The sequence below is a fragment of the Equus przewalskii genome, chromosome 1, assembly GCF_037783145.1.
Source record: "Equus przewalskii isolate Varuska chromosome 1, EquPr2, whole genome shotgun sequence".
Lineage (NCBI taxonomy): Eukaryota > Metazoa > Chordata > Mammalia > Perissodactyla > Equidae > Equus > Equus przewalskii.
The window spans coordinates 157738916-157758294 of record NC_091831.1 but is presented as its reverse complement, the minus strand read 5'-3'; the positions used below and the strand labels follow the sequence as shown (position 1 = coordinate 157758294).

The 19379-nt window shown below is 40.3% G+C and overlaps 1 long non-coding RNA gene across 1 annotated transcript in view; it reads left to right on the top strand.

The window, feature by feature from the left end:
• Nucleotides 1–15639, top strand: part of LOC139077394 (uncharacterized) — a 42042-nt gene extending 26403 nt beyond the window's left edge. Inside the window, exon 5 of the long non-coding RNA XR_011529904.1 lies at nucleotides 12962–15639. This is a non-coding gene — a long non-coding RNA (uncharacterized lncRNA). The remainder of the gene's footprint in view (nucleotides 1–12961) is intronic.
• Nucleotides 15640–19379: the final 3740 nt, after the last annotated feature.

The window sequence follows — 19379 nt, the reverse complement described above, 5'->3', positions numbered from 1 at the left end:
ATCTAGGAACGCTGTAAGATACTGTCCCAGGAAAAGATTTCTGCATTTGTGCTAAAACCACTGCTGAGAACACTGTCCTCAGGGCTGATCAATGTCTCCATTTACAAGGCCCATGTTAAAAAATGTGATGTCTTATGTTTGCAATTGCTTCAGCTATAGTACTCTTGCAACGTCTGCTATTAGAGAGATGCCAGCGGTCATTACCTTCCCGCACATGGCTTTCCTAATGCTGCTTCTGTCTATGGGAATGACGATGCACACTGCTTGCTGGTACCACTTGAAGGACTGTCCTAATAACATGGTGCACGTTAACTTAATTGCAGTGAATGGAGTGAGATTAAGTAAACTAAGTTCAAAAGACATTTGTTCTCCTTGGTCTCTGGGAGTCAGCAAGGTGGCCCCAGGCCCACCGCCTTCTTGTGTGGAGTTCCTACATATCTCCACTGAAGACCATTGAACAAAAGCAGAACTTGACCTTTTTGATCAAGTTTCTGGAATGAACTAGGAAAGGACTGAGCTTTTCTTCTTTTCCTCAGTTGTAACAAGTTCTTACCCTTCCTGCAGGGGGAGAAAGAACTCAGATGGAATAATGGAGAGGCATGTCTGAAGACGGATGATACAAAGTGTTTTCCTAGGATATTGAAATGTCGCCTTCAAGTGAAATTGACCCATTGCATATTGAGCATGTGGAGGTGTTAACTGAGATCTCAGGGCTCGCAGGAAATTAATTAATTACATCTAGAGGTTGGCATCTTTGTAAGTAAAATGATTATACAAATTTTGTGGGACAGTCCAGGTATCTTGTCCAGGTACCAGTTCTGACTCTTACTGTAAGAGTTGATCAGTTACTCATCCTCTCTATGCCTCTGTCTTCTAATCTGCAAAATACAGATAATAATAATATGTACACAACAGGTTTGTGGGGGAAATTTAATGTTGTAATATATATGTATGTGTGTAAAATATGTAGTATAGAGCATTGCATAAGGTAAAAATTATCTCAATAAGGAACGTCAATTCTACACATAAAGGCGTCAATGTGGGCCCAGTACTGCTCTAATCCCTCTGAGATGTTCACAGTGAGCCAGAACAGCTTGTTTGTTTTTTATACTCCCACAGGTGAAGACATTAGAACTACAACTCATGGTGTCATCTCTTTTGACCAAGTCCTGCTCAGGTGCACAGCAACTCATTGGCCACTCCCTATTTCTCAGAACTCTTACCCAAAATGAAATAGAAGACATCACCTTTCAACTCATGAAATTAGAGCTTTACTCATGAAATTAGAGTAAAGAGAAATAGGAGATCACAAGAATTACATCTTTCTTCAGTTCAGTGGAAAATTTGAGGCATGCTCTTAGAAACAATTAGAACACCTTTTCATAATGATGAAAACACAGTACCTGCATGATTTAGTCTCTCTTTTGTGTAGAATATGATAAATATGGCCAAATCGTTGACCCTGGGCTTTGTTTTTTCTATTCTCCTTGGGTCCTTTATTCTCTTGTGAAAACATTTTTCAAGGTAGAATTTTTGAGTTACAGCTCTACATAAAGCTGTGTACAAATTACAAAATGCATACAACACATGGGAAATTAGATGATTGACATTAGAGGGTACACAGACGGATATTTAAAAGTGTTCCTTGACATGTGCTATGTGTGTAATTAACACATCAGTCCATAATTTCATGTATATTACTGCTGAGGACCAAGTCGTATAAAAGCATGAGTTGATATAATGGATAATAGTAATTGCACAGGTGGGATGGAGCTGTGGTCAGGGAAGCCCGACTTCTAGAAAACCCTGACATAAAGAGTCAGATTTGCCTAGGTCTACAGTCTACTTGCCTGAATTTGTTACTTTGTGCTAATCCACTTTTTTCTCAACAATAGTCATTATTGCTCACATTTTTAGTAAATGATGTCTTTTCTTCAGAGGGATCCTTGGCCTCTTACACTGTCAAGGCATGTTCTTCCTCCACAGCTGGGATATTTCCCTGCATGGAGCATCACTCCTCCTCCACGGTGGTCTCCTACTTGCCTCACATCCTTCCCTCAAGAGAGACTAGCTTGGTTTTCTGTTAAAGTGTATGGGCTTTTAAAAAAGACAGATCAGAGTTTGACCCACAGCTCTGCTATTCACCAACCACATGGCTGCAGAGAAGCAGCTTGTCTTCCCTTTTCTATCAGGGAAATGGTGTAATTCTTTATAATACACAGACATCCTAATTCTGATGGTGGGTCACCCTGGATCCTGAGCACAGGTAAAAGTCTATGCCATCTCTAGAAAAGTGGAGGAGAGGATTACCTACAGGATGGCGTCATTGTTATTCTTAATAAAGCTGTCTAGAATGTAAGAGGTCCACCCAGGTGGTGTTGGGTTCCTTCATTTCCAATGCTCAGTGGAAAATTCTAATGCATATAAATGGTGAGTGAAGCCAAGATATCTTAGGATATACAGCACCTGTTAAACAAAGTTTCCTCTTGAGTGTAATAAGTTTGAACCTCTTGACTGCCTATTAGACCAAAGGTTAGTGAAGGAAGAAGGCTTATGAGAGATTGCCAAGGATGGGAACTACATTACATTGATGTTTGCTGACTGAGAGGTGTCTCCCAGTGTATTTACCAGTCCTCTGATCTAGATGTCTCAGAGGCTTGAAATCATCATGTTGGCTTTTCTGCCGATCTTTTCTCTTGCTCAGTTGAATGACAGTTCTGAGAGACAGGCCTTAGCATCTTCCTTACAATAAAATCAGTCAAAAAATTGTTTGCACAGTCTTAAAATAATGATGCAATCATTATATAAGAACTCTTTTACTTCAGATAATCATAATTTTTCTGTCTAAATTTGTAATGATTTGGGAAAATCAGATTTACATAGACAAACAATACACGAGTGTCAACCAAATTTCCCATGGACCTTCTCATACACAAACCCCTCACCCCCTGCCAAACACACCCTTATACTCCTCAATCAGGGTATTAGATTTATAAATAGAGTCTGAGCTGAAAACAAGTCCTAAAGACATTTATACTAAACCCCTCACTTTCCAGCTGAGGAACGGTAAAAGTAGGATGATATGTCAAGATTATTTAAAAAATTAATGATAGAACTGGGAATTGCAAAACATTTCTTCTTGCTCTGAGAATTCTATTCGTACACTGTGCTCTTCCAAAAATGAGATGGGTCTATCTGTAATCTATAGAAGTGTACAAGAGAACCTGCTGGGCCAGGGCAATGAGACAGGAGGGAAGAAAACAAGGAGGAGGTAGAGATGGATGTGTGAGAAGGAAGAAGGATGTGATCGAGTACGTTGCTTAGATGAGTACTCAGAGAAGTGAGACAAGATGGAGACAAACACAGAGAAAGTGAAGTAGGGAGGGTCTGGGGTATGGATAAGGGAAGAACAGTGTCTCAGCAGAAGTAAATGCAGATGCCCGACTCGCGTGTCTTCATTCTCTCCTCTAGGACAGAGACATGTCTCAGACGTGAACCCTCTTCCTACTCATCTCCTGGACAAGACTGTCTTTCTAAACCCAGAAATTTAGATATCTTTTCAATCAATTCCCCAGACTCCTTAGCACCATCAACAGGAGTAATGGGGAGGCCCTTGTGTTTGGAGTAAGACACCCCCCACCCGTTGATAGGGTTGATTCTTCATGCTCAGCAGCATTTGACAGAGCTGATAACTCCTGCTCCTTGATGAGGGTCCTGGGAACGAGCTTTTTGTGACAGAAACAGTGATGAAAAACTCATGAGATCAATCTGAGGCACTCAGGACTGATAGCCATGTTGAGGATGTGTGTTGGCTTATAGTACACCACCCTTTCCTGATTTTTTCCCCTTGTATCACTGGGTCTTGTTCTCACTCTCCTTCATCAGATCTTCCCTTTCTCCCTGGTCTCTTGATGTTGGAGATTCACAGAGATAAGTTATCCTTTCTCTGTTATATCTACACACACTCCCTTCATGATCATATCTAGTCTCATGGTTTCAAACACCATCAGTTTTTTAACAATGCCCAAATTTTCAGCCCAGCTCTCTCTCTTGGACCCTAGACTTGTACAGCAACTTCCCACTCAACATCCCCTTTTGGATGTCTTATTAATAAGTATATCAAACTAACACATTCCCAGTGGAAATAGTGATCATCTCTCCTACTCTTCCCCCTCACTTGCCCCTCCCTCAACATTCGTCTTCTCAGGTGAAGGTAACTCCATCGTCTCCAGTTCTTGAATGTTCTTCCTTCCTCTTACATCTCACTTCCGACCTATCAGTGAAGTATGTTATTTCTATCTTCAAAATACATGCAGAACCTGACCAGCTCCCATCGCCTTCCCTGTTACCCCCTAATCTGAGCCACTGTCTCCTCTTACTGGGATTACTGGAAAAGTGTTATCACTGGGCTTCCTGCTTCTACTCTGGACCCCCTTCCCGAGAGGAGCCAGAATTATCCTTTCAAAATATAACTTAGATCATGCAACTCTGCTCAAAGTCCTTTAGTGTTTCTTCACTCACTTGGAGTAAAAGTTAGAATTCTTGCAAAAGCTCATGTGTTCTTACATGATCTAGCTTCCTAAATCCCTTAGTTCTCAGAATGAATTCTGTAATAGTCTCCCTCTTACTCAGTCTTCTCTTGTTCCCTGGCCTCTTTGCTGTTCCTTGAAGACACCAGGCATATCCCCATGTTAGGGTCAACCCTGCCCCACCTCACCCGCTGTGTGCATGGCTAACTTCCTCACTCTAATTCTTTGCTCAACAGTCATTTTTTCAAGATACCTACTCTGACTATTTTACTTACAAATATTACCCTTGTGGAAATCAATAAATATCACTGTATGGATTTCTAATCCAAAATTCTCTATAATCTTCTTTCTGCCACTTAGTGCAGCTCAAACCCCCTTCCCTCCAAGTACTTGGTCTTTCTAACATCTTAAGAATCTGAATGTACAGTTAAAATGTCTTAAGCAGTAAAGAATTGTTATGGATTAATGGGCAGCTTATCAGAACTCAGATGATGAAAACAGAACCTAGTTTCTCTCTGTTTTTTTTTTTTGTTTCTTTTTTCTCCATCATAGCTCCATTATCAGGGAGACATCCTTCATATATTTGTAATATGGCGGCAGCAACTCCAAATCTCACATTCTCTCAGAATTAAGTGCAGCAGAAAATAGCCCCTGACTTCATCCCGTAATATTCCTAGTAGATGTGTCTGACTGGGTCAAGTGCCCATCTCAGAAGTAACCACTGTGGCCTGAGAAATGAGATATAAGCACTGATAAGCTCATCACTGGAGCTGTGGTGGAACCAGTCCACCCAAACCACAGACTGGGCAGGGTGGAGTGTTGGTTTTCAAAAAAAACCTGGAACATAGTTTCCAAAAGAGGAAGTGAAGACTGGCTCATCCCACACAACTAACGTTCCCTACCCCGCTCTTTGTTCTTGGACCATCCTCCAGTGGGTCACAGCTCTCTGCACTCTTCATCCACCTGCACACCGTCTATCCTTCCCCTCTCATTCCTGGACTGAAAGTGCCTGAGAGAAAGGGGCTATATCTTGATTATCTTTGTGTCCCGACTCCCAGCTGCTTGCTAAGCACAGAGCAGGCTTCCTTAAATGTGTGCTCATGTGTATTTTTAGACTGTCCTCCACGATAGATGTTCTTCTGATACTCAGTCTCTCTCAAGCAGCCAAGACCCAATTATCACAGGTCCTAGGACTCATTTCTAATTCCCACGTTCCACTTCTTTGGCTTATATTTCTAAATATGATATTGAAAGGTATTATTTTTGATATTATTGTCTTTTCTAATGAGATAAACTGTTTTAAGTTCAAATTTTTGGTTGACCTTTTTTTCTCCTTATGAAGTTGTTGACGCTGGTATCAATCATTGATAAAAGTTTGTAAATGTTCCTGGGTTTCATTTAACTCATTTTTGCAAACTCTTTGCTAGATCTCTCTCTACTTTAGTATCTTAACTTTACTGTCTCTGCTCCTCTTCTATCTATGACAAAGGTGGAAATCAGCAACACCACATATATTCCACACATTATTCCTACCTTCATGGTGAGTCACCATGTTACTATAGAAACACTCTTCCATGTTCAATTTATTAGAATACATTTTCAGATAAGCAAACATACTTATCTTAAACTAAATCTCCTCATATAAATTTTTGTTAGCTAAGCTATATATTGTCTAGTAACTGCCACTAGTCACAGTTACTAATTTTACATAATGTGCTTTGTCCCCTTGGTTGTCTTCAGAGGACTAGGTTAGCCTCACACTACAAAGGTAACTTTCTCCTCAATATAAAGACAAATTTTTTTCATGGAGATAAATTTCTAAATCTTTCCTTGTCCTGCTGCCTGCCATATACCACCTTCAGAAAGTTAAGGTCAGATAAAGGGCATTGGTTTGAATCAAATCTTTATGACTTTGGAGTAACAAGACCCTATACACACTACTTGGCTAAGTGGTGCACACCAGAGGTTGGATACTTTAAGCCCAATGGCCAGTTATGCAGGGCCATGAACACTCGAAATCGGGATATCTGTAAATAACAACTCACAGTTGTCAGAACTGTTGTATGAAATAAACAAGAATGATTGAGGATAGCAAAGTTCCAAAGACATAGTTCCTCTTTTCTTGGCCAATTATAAAGTAAATAGAAATTAAAGGAGATTGAAACATTGATATTCAGTTTCTTGCCAGATATTTGTCAGCTTTTGCCCTGTGGCCTAATTAGACAAAAGGTTTTTGAGGACTATCTGCCTGGGAGACCTACCAAGATAAGAGCTATGAAATCTACTTACGTTACAACTTGTAGATAGGCTGTATGTACACCTCCCACCACCTTCACTAGCAAGTTCCCTAACCCAGCTGATTTGAGAGTCCTGGGCATGTGTACTGATTTCTTCCCCTGCCTTACTGAAATGCAGACCCAAGTCTCAGGCAGCTTCTCCTGTCATGTGAATGCTCAGAATTTTAATTGTGGAGACAAAAACAATGCAATATTTACATAAAAGCGATTGATTTTTTTTGCCTAAACTTACCAACAATTGCTTTTAAGAAAAAGTGGACTTAATTGGATTAGCAATTCTCAAATCAAAACCTACTTTGCAAATAAAATATGTCTCCTTACCTGACACATATAAATCAATATGCACGCACACAAAATCATACAATGGACTCAAACACACAAGTAATGCGTAGTTAGGGGGTGAAAGACAGAGGATGACAGAGCTGAAAGAGATCTTTAGTCTATAAGCTTCACTTTAGAGACGAGAAGTAGAAAGACGAGGTGATTTGCCAACCTCCAATAGCAAGTTTGTGACAGACAGGCACCAAACTGCAGGTTTCTTTCTTCATATTTGTAGTGTTGTTCTGGCACCCTGTGTGATGCTGTTAAACAATTTGGATGTGAAATGGTAAACATAAAGTTATTCCTACTAGGCAATTTGTTTAAGATCATTTACAAACCCGAGAGTTTTCTACATGGCTTTCACCCTAAGGTCTGGGAAGAAAATATCCACAACATCATTTCGACAGGACTAGAGGCAGGAGAGAGGCAATGGATATTCCATTTTTCTTGGAATATCCACCTCTGAGAGGAATGTATCTATCACTGTGAATGTCATCTGCTCTACAAAAACCCTTCCATAGGACTCCCAGGTATTCAAAAAAGGAGCAAGAATATTAGACCCAGAGACAGGAACCTGACACACTGTCATTACTCAGAAACTCTGATCACCAGTTGGGAAGTTTCCTGATGACGAGCCCTATGGAAGAGTTGGGAATCTTTATTCGGAGACAGAGAAATATGTGGGGGAAACATGGTCTACTTCCTTAAAATTGAAATGCTTATGTTTTATTTTTAACAATGTTTCAAACAGGAATACATATTTAAGGAAGTGAAACTATTTTCTATGATGCAAAGCATATGGATTTGTCAATTCCCTCCTGAGCTAGCTAGCCCATTGTAGAAAAGGGTTGGCAGTGACACTTGCCTCACCACAGGCTGTGGTATCATATGACTGATGGATACAGACACTTTAGAGATGTAAGTTTTTAGGTTAACTGGTCTGCTCAACTAAGGAGCAAGAATCACTTTAGGGTTTGGAAATAACTGTGTATGAGAGGCCCATAAAGACGAGAATGGGTGGTAGGCACTTCCTCTATTGACAAGTACTTTTCTCTTCACCTCTTGCCCAGAGAAAAGAAGGGGTGTGATGATGAGGCGAAGGTGGCTGATCCATAAGGATAAATGCAAGCTGATCAATACATTCATTCAGGAGGATTTGGCCACCATAGCAGATTTCTGCAGCATTCCATCAGTGCCCTGCCCCGACAGTTGCTCCATGCACAACTGCCACAACACGACTCATGATGTCAACGTCACTGACTGCTCTGCCAGTACAGGGCCCTGACCTTCTTACTGCCACTACCATAACAAGGACTCCACCAGGCCCATCTGGGTGGGCTGTGAGGGAGGGCACCTGTTCACCTGGATGGCTAGGCTCCTTCTAGACCTCCCTTAGATATGGCTCCCTCATTTTTCCCAGTCACGCACACTCCTGCATCTCTCTCACAGCCTCTCCCCCCAACCCCAGCTCTACACCCCACCCCATACTCCTGCCAAGGGTTTTTGGTGCAAGACCAGATGGGAGGGGAAGAGTTGAGGGGAGGGGAAGAGTTGAGGGGAGGGAGCCCGCCTTATGGGCATCTACTCTGGCAAAACCTTGCTACACAAGCCCGGGCTGTCTGGGCTGACTGGTCCAGCAGCTGCCCTAACACCAACTCCTGATGGCGCTCCTGCTGGGCAGCCCCCAGTGTCTGGGCTTGCAGGGTCCTTCTGCTGGACTTTCAGCTCCCTTCTCTCCAGTGGCATCCTGCAGAGGGGATTGGGACGACATCCGAGAGCAACACCCACTTCCCTTATAGAAACAAATCCCTGATATCTGAGGCACAGCACTCGAAGGAGTGGCCGCCTGGAGGAGAGGTGACAGAGCTCTGCGATTGCACACAGTGCGTCGCCTGGGGCGTCTCCCGCTGGTGCCACGGCCACCACATGGGCCAGCAGGGGGCTCTGCACCTCCTGGATCCAGCGGGCCAAGCGGAGACCCAAACTCATTTCTGGATTGCCCTTAAGACAGCGGGAGATGGGCTGGAAGTTTCTTGTGTACTCACAGAGGGCTGGAGGATAATAGGCAAGTAAACAGAAAATTCAGCCAGCGTTAATACAGCCTAATTTTCAAGGAACAGATTTCTGCGTTTACCACAACCTTCATGCTGTCGTGCTTGTTAGTATTTAACTTGTCATTTTCAGATTGACACTCCAGCTCGGCAGGTATTCAGGAAAGGAAGTAAGATATGTACAGAGCACCTACATATCTAGAAGCTTTACAGTTTGGCTGCCCTGGAAAAGAGCTTATTTCTTTTTTGGAATCCATTATACAAGTCCCTTCTGAAGGAAGTTTTTCTACCCACGAGAGAGCAGCCATGGGTGACCATGTTCTGTACTCTGTGACTCTGACAAAATGGTGACAAGGCTTTGAATCAGAGGCACCTGACTCTAGGGCAGCCATCGATGGATGGACTGGCCCAGCGCCCATGGAGTAAACTGGTGTGGGGGTTTTACCCTCCTGGAATAATGATGGCAAAACTGGATACTCTTACTTTTAGCTTTTCCCCTGATGCCAGGAGCTGTGGCTGTGTTGTCTTCTCTTGGGACTTTCAGCTCCTAGCGCTTGCTAGAAAAGTGCTTCCAACAAATCTTTAATGGGCCATTGTGAGGTCCTGTTGGTGCTCTGGTCTAAATGGATGTTTAGACTCCCATTTTCAGGATGGGAAACTTCCCTTCCCCTCCACTCCTGGTTTCCACTCTTGAATAGATTGTGAATCTTATTGAATGATTTTTCTACATTTAATAATAAGATGATATAGTATTTCTCTCCTAATCAGTTAGTGGGGTGAATTGCATTGATTTTAGAATATTAAACCAACTTTGAGATAAACCCACTTGGTTACACTATATTGTCTTTTTTATATATAATTGAATTTAGTTTGCTAATATTTAGTTAAAGATTTTTTTTTCATTTATGTTCATGAATGAAATTGATCTGTAATTTTTTTTTTGTACTATTTTGTCTGATTTTGGTATCCAGGTTATAAGTTAGCCTTCAGAAACAAGCTGAGGCTTCCTCTATTTTCTATACTTGGAATTACAGTTATTTTATTATTTACAGAACTCGTCAGTAAGGCTGTTTTCTTTGAGACTATTTTTAACTTTGTTTCAAAATTTTTTAACAGTTATAGAGATGCTGAGTTTTCTATTTCTTCTTGAGATAGTTTTGGGAGGTTGCATTTTTTTCTAGGAATTTGTCTATTTCATCTAAAGTTTTAAAATATATTGGAACAAATTTATAATCTGTTTAATATTTTCAGCATCTGTTTTTACATCCTATTCTATTCTGACATTTTATTTGTAACATTTTTATTGATAAAACTTATGAGATGTGTCTCTCTTATTAGATTTACTAGACCAAGACTTTTTTATTGAGGTATAACTGACATATAACATTATATTAGTTTCAGGTGTAAAATATAGTGATTTGATATTTGTATATATTGAGAAATGATCACCACCGTAAGTCTAGTTAACATCCATCACCAAACATAGTTACAAAAATTCTTTTCTTGTAATGAGAACTTTTAAGATCTACTCTTCTAGGAACTTCCAAATATACAATACAATATTGTTAACTATAGTCACCATGCTGTGCATTACATTCCTATTGCTTATTATGTCCACTTATAAGTGAAAGCTGGTATTTCTTGAGCCCCTTCAAAGACTTTTTCAGATACACAAAAGCTAAAAGAATTTATTCCCTGAAGGAAGTCCTTCTGGAAGAAGAAAAATGACACCAGATAGAAATAGGAATCTACACAAGGAATGAAGGACAGTGGAAATTGTAACTACATGACACTGTGAATAGTTGCTGGAAATAATGCATGGAAATAGCTTTGAAAGTTTTGAGTTATAATTCTAAAATACTGAGTTTTGTTCTACATGAAGAAATATGTTTATTTTCTAAGGCAGAAGCTCTGATAATGTAGTTTTATTTACCCTTTTAATAAATGTCAAACACAGTAAAACTATCTCCAAATTAAAAAAAAATATATTGGCTTAAGATGTCTTTCCTTGAATATCTTACATTTCTTTTTCTTATAAGTCACATTTCTTTATCTCTAGCTGCTCAAATGATTTTTTCTTATTCATTAATTTCATCATTTCACTAAACTATGTCTTGATACTGCTCATTTTACACTGATATTCTCAGTTGTGTTATGTGGTGTTTAATTTCAACTTGTGCTTACAAAGCTTTTTAAAAATTTTCAGTTGCTTTGTTGAATTACGGCTTTTAGTATTTCCTTCCACCTTTGCTTTGTGTATCTTCTTCAGGAATTTCTGTCATCCATATGTTAAATATTCTTTGCTATCCTCAATACTTGTCACTTTTTCTTGATACTCAATCTTTCCATGAAGTGAGGACCACAACCTGGGCTGGCCAGATTCCTTCCAGGGAACTGAGTTTCCATCCCTGGCTCCCTGTCATCACCTAAAGGAAACCTGAGTGATGGAACGTGAGTGGCTTAGAGCAGAGCCTCACCAATAGGAGAGAAAGAACACAAGGAGTATTCCCTTCCTATGGGGCCTGCGGCAACATCTCTACACTAGAGGAGACCACTTACTGAGTCAAGCTGGGTTGTCAGCTCTGAAATCTGGCAGCAAGTGAAAATAGTGACCAACTGTATAAAATAGGTAAAGGAAAATTCTGGAATGGTGTATCCATTATGTTTTATGCTCACTTCAAGAAAAGTTTTAGAAGAATGAAATTGTAGATAGGTCAAGTCAAGCAAGCACATCATAAATCTGGGGTTGTTCTTGCTCCTTCTGCTCTTTCATTTTTTCATCTGTAAAATACCAGCAGCCCTTTAGGCTGGCCCAGCTGTCCTCCCATGAGTTGATAAATAAGGGTCTTTGCATCTTTGTTTTGCCAGCAGTGAGGTATGTTAACACTCTAAACTGAAACAAAGAAAAGGAGCTTTAAAGAGAACAAGTCCCCACCCTCGTAGTCATATGCACTTGAAATAGCTCATTGGGAAAGGCCACCACCACTGAGGGCAAAATGTCAAGCCCAGTTATCAGCTCTCAGGCTGTTGTCCTGAGTGTGGAAAATAACTGAAATACTCAGCAATAAGAGAAAGGATAAATAAATCATGGCACATCTCTAGAATGGGAAACCATACTGCCACTATAAATTATATGCTTAGGAATGCAAAGGAAACACTAAAGAAAAACATTCCCTTTATATTGTTAAGCAGAAAAAGTAGAACATAATATGCATCATATCACACATTTTAGTTTTAAATATAATCAGAAAAATACTGGTTGGAAATTTGTAAATATGAAGAGAATTTATCTTTGGTTGGTGAGATTATAGTTGACTAGTTTCTTTTTTTAGATTTGTGATTTTTCTAAATTTCCTAACATTACTGTATTGAACATGTGTTACTTCTTTAATTAGAAAATACTTTTAAATGTTATTTAAAATATTGACTCTTTAAATCAGACATTCTGAGGTCTTTTCCAACCCCACAAGACCCCTCTTCTTGCTGCAGTGGGGACCGTACACCCACCTAGAATTTTGGACTCCTCCTGCAGGTAGGTGATACTGATAGAGGAACGTTTGGAATCCTAGAGTTTGCTCAGAGAATTCCTGACTAATTTTTATGGGATAAATTCACTTCTTTCTCCCCAAGAGCCCTTCAAGAAAAATGCTTCACTCTCTGGATAACTGCAATTTTCTCTTTTCTTCTTTCAGGAGTATGCTTGGTAACACACACCATCCAGGGTACCCTTATTTATTTTTATTTTTATTTTTATTTTTTTTAGAGCAAGTTTATCTGGTGAATGCTGATGGCAAACATCATCCAAGAGAGACCAGCTGGGAAAGGTGCTGTGACAAGAGAACCTAGGAGGCCTTCGTGCTAACACACGCAGTCTCCCATGGGAAGGCATGGGGCTCTGGGCACACTGGGAATGTCCTCAGTCATTTAACACCATACGGATGGCTCTTCATAGTTGATACAACCATTCCTCGTGCCTTGTAGGGCACCCTTATTTTTTTTTTTTGTGAGGAAGATTCGCTCTGAGCTAGCATCTGTTGCCAATCTTCTTCCTTTTTTGCTTGAGGAAGATTGTCTCTGAGCTAACATCTGTGCCAGTCTTCTATTTTGTATGCAGCGGATTGCTGCTGCAGCATGGCTGAATGAGTGTTGTAGGTCCGCGCCTGGGATCCGAACCTGGGAACCTGGGCCACTGAAGTGGAATGTGTCAGACTTAACCACTACTTCACTGGACTGCCCCAAAGCAACCCTATTTTTGATACAACAATATTTTTCTCTAAAAAGAATTATCATTGACTCCTCGCTTGATCTCCTGCCATTCTTTCTGAAGAAGGCAAAGCTTGGTGTTAGGAAGAAAGCATGAGCTTGGTATGAAGACAGATATATGTATCATTAAAAGTTTCATTAAAAGTCCTGGTACTTTTAAACTATGAGACCTTGACCAAGGGGCGGGCACCTTTTGAGCCACCGAAGAGCATGCAGAGAGCCTGCGTTAGCTATAGGGGGCCCTTCGAGACGAAGTCTTTCAAGCACCATAAAAGGCAAGGGAAATTGTTAAACTTCCAGTGCAGGCAAATGCAAGAATAGGGCCCAATCCAGGTTGCCTTGCCCCACAAAGTTCATGACTATATGGGAGATAAAGCCATACATACAAATATCACATTGTGTGATGGAATCAACATTATAGCTGTGAAAAAGTAAGCATGACAATAGCTCTTTTAGACAGCAATGCTAAACCTGCCAATGCCAATGCTAAACAATGCCAGATCTGATGTATTTTCACCCTTCAGTGTTTATGAAGACAATATGAGCTTTCTTTTATATAGAATTATGGGGCAGAGAGAGGTAACTACAGGGTATACTCATATATATTTTACCCATATATATTTTACGGATAATACACTCTCTTTAAGTCTGCCATGTCCAGATCCTCAGCTTCAATTTAACTGAGAGATCATCAGGAGAAAGGCCCGTGCATATTCATCTATGTATCTCCAGCACCTGGATCTGTGTTTGACACAAAGCAGGCTTTCCGGTTTATTTACTGAAGTGAATTTCCCCATCTCCTCATCCAGCTAGAGCACTGGTCTTACCCCAAACCACACATACATACACATGTGTGCACGCACACACACACAAGCACACACTGAACTGAGTGCCCAGAGGAAAGAAGCTTGTTGGACAGTCATCCTTACCCGGGGCACTGGACACCTGGAGTTAAGTAAGTTCATGAAAATGGGGCAAATGGAGAAAGGGAATTGAATTATTTATAAGTCTATGATGATGGGGAAAACGGGGAAAGAAATTGAATTATTTAGTCTGAAACTCAGAAAGTAAGTAGAAACTTTAAATCACACTTATTTTTATGCCACTACCATACTGATTTTATTACTCTAGCTTTGTGATATATTTTGAAATCAGGAAGAGTGAAGTCTCCAGCTTTGTTCTTCTTGATCAAGGTTGCTTTGGCTATTTGGGGTCTTTTGTGATTCCATATGAATTTTAGGATTGCTTTTTCTATTTCTGTAAAAAAATGTCTTTGAGGTTTTGATAAGAATTACATTGGATCTGTAGGTCACTTTTGGGTACTATGGATAGCCAGTTGAGGGCTGACTCCTGCTTCCCAGACCCTCCAGCTGCTAACAGGAGCCTTCTCCCAATGGACTGTTCACTGCAAACATTACCATGGCTCCCACCATGTCAGCCAATGCTTGAAACCTCCAGTAGGACCTGCCCTCCCACTGGATTGGTTCTTCTAGAATTCTGACATCAGCCTGAATTAACTGGGCATTTTACTTTGGACTCCTGGCCACTCTCCTTGGGAATCTCTTTAGCCGGTCCAGTATATCATGACAAGAACTGGCTTCTTCTTTGACTCAGTCGCCTATCTCAGGGGCTTCCATGTGACCACCAGTCAAGTGGGGACATGATAGAAAGAAAGTTGAAAATGCATTTGTGAGAATCTTAGGTATCCTAATGAATCCTCCAAAAACTGGTGGTGCAATGGAATGTTTGGTTCTAACCCACATTAATGTATGGCTACTACGGTTAAGAGGGCTTTACAAAGGACCATCTAAAAAGTCAGCAGAACCTTCCAAGGGAATTAAAATGGAACCATCACAACCATTTGGTTTGCATGTTTTTTCTTCTCCTGAATAGTGAATTTTGAAGGTCTTAAATTCCCCGTCATTTTAGAAGATCAGTATTGCAGGAATGAAGGTTCCACAAGATGCTGTAGGGGAGAGACAGGGATCAAGTAAGTTTAGTGATTCACGTTGGTCAATAGTTACAGGTTAAGGCTTTAAGAAGAATCACTAAAACCGTCACTAAGGCCATTCAGAGGAGGTAAAAGTGAATAAGCCATCTCTCCCTTTCACCTTCATTTCTTTTCCTTTTTGTTCTTCTGATAATGACTTTTAAGGATCTCTAATCCTCTTGTATCTTAAAGGACCGGTATTGCATAAACACTAGTCCCACTGGATGCTTTGTTGAGGAGAAAGAGTAGCTCCTATGGGTTAAGGAAGATTTAAAAAATCTGGAGGCCGGCCCCATGGCTGAGTGGTTAAGTTCGTGCACTCTGCTTTGGCGGGGGGGGGAGGGGGGGGGGAGATTGGCAACAGAAGTTAGCTCAGGTGCCAATCTTTAAAAGATCTGTTTACCATAGCTGGTTCTAAGATATTTACAATCCATGTGAGAACATGAAAAGCTCTGTTATAAATGCTACTTAACTTTACTTTGTTCTTTCTTCCCAAATGTTTGGGCCCTAGAACTCCTTTTCCTCATGACTCCTGAGAAACTTTGGGAAATGCTCTTGAAATATTTCACGATCCTCTTTGGATGCTGGATTCTTTACCTTCTCGTGTTTGCTTTTCAATGTCAATGTAATCCTGGTGTCACACTGGACAGTGAGCCTTAACAAGAGGGAGGACACACAGTTGTGAACAGAATTTATGGTGCTAATAGGTCACAGGAGCCCTCCTTCTCCAGGATAAGGATGAAAGCTAATTCCTGCTCTTCTGGTAAAATTCTCCATGTTTCTTCTGAGATGTGGATGGCTGGAATGATGGGAAGAGTCTGAACTGAGAGGGCCTTGTGAATGAGGTTGCAGAATGAAGAAGTTAGCCCATGTGAAATTTTGTGGAAACTTTCTTCCTTGACATGCAGCTATTCCCTGGTGCCAGTGAGCAGTCCAGGTCCAGAAAGCCTCTTCTTAAGGTTCCACAGCTGTATGGGTCTCTATTTGCAGACTCAAGCAATCCAGGGGAGGACAGTCAAAGGGATGGCTTTCTCTGAGTAGAGGGGCTTGATGCATAAAAATTGTAAAACAAATATGATTTTAAAGTCTTGTTCAGTTACCTAGAACCTAACAATTTAGTAAAGTTTTAGATTTATTTATTATTAGAGGTATAAAGGATTACTTCCTTGAAAAGAATTCTTCCAGGTTTAATCAAATCAGGCTGGAGACCCATAAACTCAGCCCCAGGTTTTCATTTACCTCTGTCTCATTTTTCCTCGCCCACAATAAACCCCACAGACCCCACTGTGGATGGAAAATCCATCTGGCATTTTGGGAACTATCTTTACTAACAAAGGAAAAACAAAGGCCTAAATTAAACCTAGCAAACACAAATATAGTAATGATGCCAATGCAGCATAGCCCGCTCGTCCTAAGGTCACCGCAGTTGCACCACATTGTGAAAGAAGCAACTTCTCAGGCACCGAACCCAGGGGTCCTTTCTTTTTATCAGACTCTCTCATGGGAACCCCTAACAGATATGCACACCAATTCGTCCCATTACCATTTTTCTTCCAAGGAAAGTTCTAGAATAAGATGCTTGTCCCAGATCCAGTCTTATGTGAAGAGTGTGTATATAATCCTCACTTTTTCTATCAGAGTTTCTGTATCTTCCTCTCCTTCTGAACTAATAAAAGATAAGGATATTTTCCCCCTAGAACTACATGCTAACTTATCTTCTCTTAGGATAAGGAATGAATCAGCACATCAAAGTACGTGTGTGGTGGTGGTGGGGGAGTGGGGAGATCAGAAGAGTATAAGGAAAACTCAGAAAGACTTCTAAGGCCTCCAGGCTTAGTGAGGCCTACTAATAATTGAAAAAAACCCCTGTTGGTTTCAACTATAATTGAATGATTTTAATATTTATAGTTGTAGGATTCATGTAGGCTATATTATGATTATGTGAATTAGATATAGTTTCTGTCTTTTAAGTGTCTGCTTCTAGTTTAAAAAGAGAATACAGTCATGCACTGTATAAAGACGTTTTAGTCAATGACAGACTGCATATATGATGGTGGTCCCATAAGATTAGTACCATATAGCCTAGGTGTGTAGTAGCTATACCATCTAGGTTTGTGTAAATATTGGGGAGGAAGACATTTTCCTCTACCCTTCCAGGTTCTTCTGGCTGTTCCAAGAACTAAATTGACGTGAGACAGATTAACAGGAGATAAACAAACAAAAGTTTAACAACATGTATACATGGGAGAAACCCAGGAAAACCAAGAAACTCACCAAAATGGCTGAAGCTCTCATTTTTTTTCAAGTTGTTTTTTCTTTTTTTTTGTGAGGAAGATTAGCCCTGAGCTAATATCTGTGCCAATCATCCTGTACTTTGTATATGGGATGCGTCCACAGCGTGGCTGATGAGTGGAGTAGGTCTGCACCCAGGATCTGAACCTGCCAACCTGGGCCACTGAAGCAAAGTGCATGGAACTCTAACCACTCGGCCACAGGGGGTCAGCTCCCCTCATTTGTAATATCATACTCAGCAAAAGACAAAAGAAGATGTTGGGAGTGAGGAAAGTCAGGGACTTCAAAGGGGAGGAAGGCAATTCACAGGTAGGTGAAAAGGAGAAAATGTTTGGAAAACAAGTGTTTGGTCACACAGAAACAGAAGAACACAGAGAGGAGCCCAACAAACAGGCTTTTCTAGGTTCTTCCCTGTCTACCACATAGTTTATGTTATGCTAAGATAATAGCTTGCTTCCCGAGATGGGTTTTTTAATATGAATTCTTTTAGGCAGTTAAGGGGGAATTAACAAGAAAAACTTTCTGAGTCTTTTATTTCTTAAAAATAACCAGCCTAAAATAATCCCCATGTTAAAGAGACATATTTTAGGGTGGCAAATTTTATTCTTCTTCAGTGTACTCTATGATGTTCACACGATGATGAAATCACCTAACAGCACATTTCTCAGAATGCATCCCCATCACTAAGCCATGCATGACTCTATCGTCAATAATTATTAGAAGCCTTGATCTAGTTCTAATCAAGGATTACATTGATTTCATAAAACTGATTGAAGAAATTAACTGCAGAATCACTTGTCAGAGAGTTAATGGAAGGTAATTTTCACCATTCATTCATTCGTTCATTCATCAGCTATTATTTAAATGCCTACTCTTTGCCCAGAAAATGAGCCTCCTGGATCTTTTGTTGTCTGTTTTACCGTATGTTTAACAAATAAAAATGTCTCTGAAATTAGTAAGAATCAAAGTCTTCTCACTGGTTCTTGGCCTATTGATCTTTCTCCGTTTTCTCTACTCGGCTGTCTCCTGAGAGGATTGGATGGGATAGAAACGCCTTTTTCTTTATCAGTCAGGTCCTTATCAGTCAGTAGGGAGGGGGACTTCACCTTTCTGTGAAGGTGAGGATGTTAAATTCATCTTACAGAGACAGCTGGCAAAACTCCAGGGCTCATGGCCACTGAGAAGAATTTTCAGGAGGGGTAAATTATTTTTGCTGTCAAATAAAAAGCCAGTGTTACTTTTACAAATGTTAAACCTTAAGGAGAAGAGTTTAGAACTTAATACCAACAGTTTCCTTAGACTTTCACTCTCTGTCTCTCCCTCTCACACACACACATGCACATGCATGTAATCCTACGTGAATACCAAAATCCATTCAGGGTGGCCACCTCATATCTTAAGCAAGAGGTAATTTTGATGTTGCTTTGAATGGAATGCTCCCAGGATATTCTCATGGTTATTTTATATAAAGATCAAAAAATTTGATTATATTATTTTCTCTAATCTTTTACTTTATCAACTGATGTCTGGCAACTGTGAGATCTTAGGGAAGTCATAGAAATATTCCAAGCTTATCCCTCATTCTTCTTCAACTGGGTTTATTTTCAAGTAAACATAAACTTAGGTTAACAGACAC